Below are 6,806 nucleotides of genomic sequence, written 5' to 3'. Positions count from 1 at the left end.
AGTTTATCCGTGAGAATCGGGACATTTTTGCATGGAAGCCCTCTGACATGCCAGGTGTACCGAGGCAACTCGCTGAGCATGCACTTAATGTGGATCCTAAATACAAACCAGTGAAACAGTTCCTCCGCCGGTTTAACGAAGAAAGACGCAAGGCGATTGGAGAAGAGGTAGCCAGGCTTTTAGCAGCTAGTTTTATTGTTGAAGTTTTTCACCCTGAGTGGCTTGCCAATCCGGTCCTAGTCCTTAAGAAAAACGGCACCTGGCGTATGTGTGTGGATTACACAAATCTTAATAAAGCTTGTCCAGCAGATCCTTTTGCCCTCCCCCGTATTGATCAAATCATTGATGCTACGGCGTGTTGTGAGCGTTTAAGTTTTCTGGATGCATATTCTGGCTATCATCACATCAAAATGGTAGTTAAGGACCAGGAGAAGACGGCATTCATAACTCCCTTTGGAGCCTTATGCTATGTGTCTATACCCTTTGGGCTCAAAAGTGCCCAGGCAACTTATCAACGGTGTGTACAAAATTGTCTTCACAAGCAGATTGGCCGTAATGTACATGCTTACGTGGATGATATCGTGGTTAAATCCAGGGAGAAGGAGACTCTGGTTGATGATTTGAAGGAAACCTTTGATAACCTAAGGACGTACAAGATGATGCTTAATCCGGACAAGTGTGTCTTTGGTGTACCGGCGGGCAAGTTATTGGGTTTTCTCGTGTCCAACAGGGGAATTGAGGCTAATCCGGAGAAGATCACAGCCATCACCTCCCTGGCTAAACCGAAGTGTATCAATGATGTTCAACGCCTGGCAGGCCGGATTGCCGCGTTAAGCCGGTTTATCAGCCGCCTTGGTGAGAAGGCGATCCCTTTGTATCAGATGTTGAAGAAGACGCATCAGTTCGTCTGGAGTTCTGCTATTGATGAAGCATTTGAGGACTTAAAGCGACAATTGGCCAATCCGCCTATGCTCGCCGCTCCCATTGACAAGGAGCCGTTACTGCTATATGTTGCTACTAATGCTCGTGCGGTCAGCGTGGCTATTGTGGTGGAACGAAAGGAGGCAGGTAAGGAGCATCTGGTTCAATGTCCGGTCTATTATATCAGCGAGGTACTCATTGAGTCCAAGCAAAGGTATCCGCATTGGCAGAAGCTGGTGTACGGAGTTTTTATGGCAAGCCGAAAGCTTAAGCAATACTTCCAAGGGCACCCAATTACGGTGGTCAGTTCTGCTCCTTTGGGAGATATCATTCAGAACCGGGAAGCAACTGGCCGGATTGCAAAGTGGGCTATAGAGCTGGGGCCGTACGGTTTGAAATATGTGCCTCGGATAGTGATTAAGTCTCAAGCACTTGTTGATTTCATCAATGATTGGACGGAAATGCAAGCACCTGAAGAAAATCCGGATCATACGTATTGGACAATCCATTTTGACGGATCCAGGCAGTTGGAAGGCTCGGGGGCTGGAGTCGTATTAACTTCCCCACGAGGTGATAAGTTTTGTTATGTTCTCCGTTTAATGTTCCCTTGTACTAAAAATGCAGCTGAGTATGAAGCCTTGCTCCATGGTCTTCGGATGGCTAAGGAGATGAATCTAAGTCGAGCTAAGTGCTTCGGTGATTCGGACCTTGTGGCTCAGCAAGTGTCTGGCACTTGGGACTCCAAGGACCCACTCATGGCAGCATATCGTCGTGAGGTGGATATTATTGCATGTTATTTCAGAGGCTATCAGGTGGACCACGTGGACTGGCGGAAAAATGAAGCGGCGGACGCTTTAAGCCGGCTGGGCTCTCAGCGCAAACCGGTCCCACCCAATGTTTTTCTAGATGTGCTGCACAACCCGTCGGTGAAGATCCCTGGTGAAGAGGATTTGGCCATTCCTGATCCGGAGGCTCAATTGGTGGCAGTTCTTCATGTTATTCCTGATTGGACGCTTCCTTATCTGGCGTCCAAGAACCGGGGCGAGTTGCCAGAAGATGAGATTCTGGCCCGACAGATAATCCGGCGATCCAAGTCCATGGCTGTCATCAACGGTGAGTTGCATCATTGCAGTGTATCAGGAGCTTTTCAACATTGCATGTCTCCTGAAGAAGGACGTGAAATTTTGCGGGAGATCCACGAAGGAGATTGTGGTCACCATGCCGGTTCAAAGTCTCTCGTGGCTAAAGCGTTTCGCCATGGTTTCTATTGGTTAACTGCTCATGCTGATGCGAAGGATCTGGTCAGACGATGTGATGGTTGCCAAAGGTTTTCAAGATGTGTTCATGTACCGGCTCAAGAATTGAGGATGATTCCAATTACTTGGCCGTTTGCGACTTGGGGGCTAGATATGGTTGGGCCTTTCAAAAGGTCCAAAGATAAGAAGACCCACCTCCTGGTGGCGGTGGACAAGTTTACAAAGTGGGTGGAGGCAGAACCTGTTAGCAAGTGTGATGCGGCCACGGCGGTTCAGTTCATCAAAAAGGTGATTTTCCGGTTTGGCTTTCCGCACAGTATTATCACAGATAATGGTGCCAATTTATCCAAAGGTGCTATGAAGGAGTTCTGCGAACGAGAGCACATCCGGCTCGACGTTTCATCAGTGGCACATCCACAGTCCAATGGTCAAGAAGAAAGAGCTAATCAAGTGATCTTGAGAGGCATCAAGCCCCGGCTCATGGTTCCTTTGCAGAGAACGCCGGGTTGTTGGGTAGAAGAATTACCATCTGTGTTATGGAGCATCAATACAACCCCCAACAGATCAACAGGATACACACCGTTCTTCATGGTTTATGGAGCGGAGGCGGTTCTCCCCAGCGATATCCGTCATGACTCACCTTGTGTCACGGCTTATGTTGAAGCGGACAACGAGATAGCATGACAAGATGCTTTGGACCGGTTGGATGAAGAGCGTGACATCGCAGCCGCCCGGTCGGTGATTTACCAGTAGGATCTTCGTCGTTGTCACAGTCGCCGAGTCAGAACCAGAGTCTTCCAGGAAGGAGATTTGGTGCTTCGACTCATCCAAGATTAGACTGATATGCATAAGCTATCCCCACCTTGGGAGGGGCCTTTCGTGGTCAGCAAGAATCTGCACAACGGGTCGTACTATCTGATCGATATTTGAGAGCATAAGGACTCACGTACATCAGAGGAGGAGACTAACAGGCCGTGGAATATAGCTCATCTTCGGCCTTACTATACCTGAGCCATTGGCTATACTTATGTACATACAATGTATATATTATGATTAAGTAAAATAAACCGGAACCTCAGCTAAAGCGGGGTATCTGTTCTTTTACATCATGTGAGGTTACACGGAGTTGCTCTAAAGCGGCCTCCGGTTTACCCCTTGAGTTCGCTTTGCTAAAAGCATCGTGTTATATCACTTGGAGGATTGGTCGTGTCCGAACCAATACCATGCCTCTTGATAGGCGAAAGCCACCAGATCACTTGGGGACTTGGTCATGTCTGAACCAGTCATGCCTCTTGATCGGCCTAAGGCCACAAAATTACTTGGGGGCTTGGTCGAACCCGAACCATGACCACGCCATTTGGTCGGCATAAAATGCCACAAGAATCACTTGGGGACCTGGCTAACTAGAACCATAGTTACACCTAACGGGAGCTTGGTCGTGTTTGGCCATGGTTACGCCATTTGATCAGCTTAAATAAATCTTTTTTGGCAAACATTTTTTTCGTTGCTTTTGCTTCATACTTTTCTTTGAAGGGTTTTTTTTTGCTTTTTATTGTGTTCTTTAAACCGACAAAGTTTTTTAACCAATCAATTGACGGAACACAGTTCACGTCAATCCGGAGACTATTTGTCCGGTTTGATCCTTGTTGTTAACATCCTCTTATGGAGTAACACGGTGTTCATTATAACCCGGCACGGTTTACATGGTAACCAGTGTCATATACATATACAGGAGTTGTTATATCCTCCAATAGTGTGGGTTTGCAAAAGCTCCGCTTCAAGGTTGGCTAAGCCAACTTCACACTCAATGGTGGCAGGTATTATGTATCTCTAAATTTTTTATCATATAGTTAAAATTTTGTTTTGGATGTTTTGACTTTATATATACAAACATCATATTCCGCTTGACAGTACAACTGCGGTGGCACTTAACGAATTTCTTATTTCAGAAAGTATTTTGGAAAGTTCATTACCACAGGAAGAACAAGTTATGCGCGAAGGCATATCAACATCAAAGGTATCAGCTAGCCTAGTACAAGGCAACATGGTGCCCATAATAACATAATTGTTTTGCACAAAGGAGAGACAGTTTTAAAACCGGCTTCCGGTTTAAGCTTGGCCACCAGCCTGGCCTGATGGTTGTGGGTCATACTGCGCCGCTTCAGCTTCCGTTTCTCTTCCCAGTGGCTGAAAATCCATAGTTGTCTAGTCGATTCCCATCAATGCTTGAAAAACAGCTTCATCATGGATTAGCGAAGACGGGTCAATATCGGGAGCGTAAGTATGCTTACGGATTGGAGGGATCAAGTTTTCCGATTCATGGATTGGTGCAGCTATTCGCTTGTTCTAGCTGTCATATTGGGCTTGATAATGAGACAAATCTGCTTCCTCAGCCAGTTGACAAGCTAACGGACGTACCTCCTGATTTATGGCTCGCAGATCTGCTTCACCAAATTCTGACGCGTCTTCCTTCAAACTGGGATAACCTTGAGCCGCTTCAATAGGATCAAAATCCAGCACCCAGGCTTTTGCCTGGATTAAAGCATTGATTGCACCGGTTCGAGCAGCAGATTTCTTCAGCTCTTCAACCCGGGCAGGAAGCACTGACAGTTTCATCAAAGTATCTTGAATCAAAGTAGGCGCCGGTTTGTTATGAGACGCGATACAGATGATCCGCTAGGCACCAGTGTACAATTGTTCAACCAAGGTATAGGCGGCTTTCAATTTCTTCCGCACATCTGACCCCAAGTGACCAATGCGTGTCCCTGAAATACCATAAAAGGTTAATAAACCGGCGACTCTGTAAGAAGGCAGAACCAATTCAGAAGGCAAGTTGGCTTACCAAAGATAGCAGTGGTCATGGCATGAACGTGCCGCTTTATGCTGGTCAGTTCATCCATCACTGGTTTCAGTGCAGCCTCGGCATCCTCTGCTCGTTTGATCAAAGCGGACTTTTCAGTGGCCCAATCCGCCTGTTTCTTCTTGAAGTTATCCTTAAGTTGTTCCATGGCGCTTAAGGCACTGGCCAATTCCTCTTTTGCCTTGGAGGTTTCAGCCTGTTGGGTTTTCAGGTTTTCTCGCAGATCGATGACTTGGCTTTCTTTCACCTTCAGCTCCGCCTGCAGGCATACAGGTATATGTTTCAACAAATCGGTAGAAGGATTCAAGTACCAACCACATAACAAGTTATGCGCTTAGCACTTGGGGGCTAATGCATATTCGATCTTCATCTTTCAATTGTTTACAAAGTCCCAAGCTCAATACAAGTATTCAACTTGGCACTTGGGGGCTAATGGCTATTTGATCATATGTATTCTGATGCGGTAGTTTCAATTACTTAAAGTACCGGTTAACTACGCTAAGTTGAACCGGCCCTTGGGGACTACATCAGCAAATTTCAAAGTATCAAGATTCATATTATTAAGTCCCGGTTTGAAAGGATATTTCAAATTGACCCTTAGGGGCTAGGAGAGTCAGCAAGAATGAAAGCATACAAGCGGGAAGGAGCATATGGAAGCTACCTCATATTTATCCTTCATCATGTTAACCAGACCGGCTTCATAGTCATGGCTGGTATACAGCCGGTTCAGATAGCCGGAATGGATATCTTGGGCGTTCAGAGCAGCGTAAGCCGTCAGATCAGCATTCCACTTGCCTTTGCCAAAAGCAGCTAATTCTTCCTTGGCACAATGTTTGGATAAAGCGACAGGATTGCTTGGCTCAGTATGGCCAGTGCCAGTAATGACAACTTCATCATCATTGGTACCGTCGGTTTGCACTGGAGTTGTTGGCTCGTCAGTAGGTTTTGCGGGACTGGTGGAGCTTTCAACCCGGAGGGAACCTGTGGGCTGATGGATAGGACCTGAGGTATCAGTAGGTCTTTCCTCAGCAGTAAGATCATCATCTGGCTGCGGTGGATCATTGGGAATATCCTCAGGAATAGCCGCTTCAAGATTGGGTGTGGTGCCTGGTTCAAGAATGACATCTTCGGCCGCTTTATCCAGGCGGGCCTTCTTGCTCGGCCTAGGTTTGGCCCTGAGAAGAATAACAAAATTAAATACAGCATATGTTCTAAGGCAATATACAGCAAACATCACAATAAATATAGCTTACCCAAGCACCATTTTGAGCGGTGGGAGCTGAGTAGCCGACGACTCGCCAGAAGATGAGTGGGAAATAACCTGATAATCGGAGTCAGACAGATTAAGAGGTTGACGAAAGCATCCCGCTTTAGGACAAGCACTGACAAGCGAATTAGAGACCTCGGAATGACGTTTCCGAACCGGACTGTTCGGTAAACCGGCGGAGGTAACTACCTGGCCGCTGTGCCGGGTGGTGCGGCGAGCTTCGTGTTGTTGAGTCTTCATAAGAAGTTTAGGATCCAAATAAGCAAGAGGATGAGAAAATTTAACTTTCCGGTTTGCCTGACGGATTTTTTGTGAAGGCAAAGTTTCTGAATCGGAAGAGAGAATAATTACCTCTACAACATCCGCATGGCTGGCTTCGGCATCATCCTGACAAATATCATCATCAATAAGATGCATGAAAAATAAACCAAGTGAGTCAAGCTCTACCTCAAAGTCCGGATTATCCACCTCGTCATCAGGGGCCGGATTAGAAGATGCAGTA

The sequence above is a fragment of the Triticum dicoccoides genome, chromosome 1A (genome assembly GCF_002162155.2).
Source record: "Triticum dicoccoides isolate Atlit2015 ecotype Zavitan chromosome 1A, WEW_v2.0, whole genome shotgun sequence".
In the NCBI taxonomy this organism is placed as follows: domain Eukaryota; kingdom Viridiplantae; phylum Streptophyta; class Magnoliopsida; order Poales; family Poaceae; genus Triticum; species Triticum dicoccoides.
The sequence above is the reverse complement of the archived record's forward strand: the minus strand, read 5'-3'. Positions refer to the sequence as shown.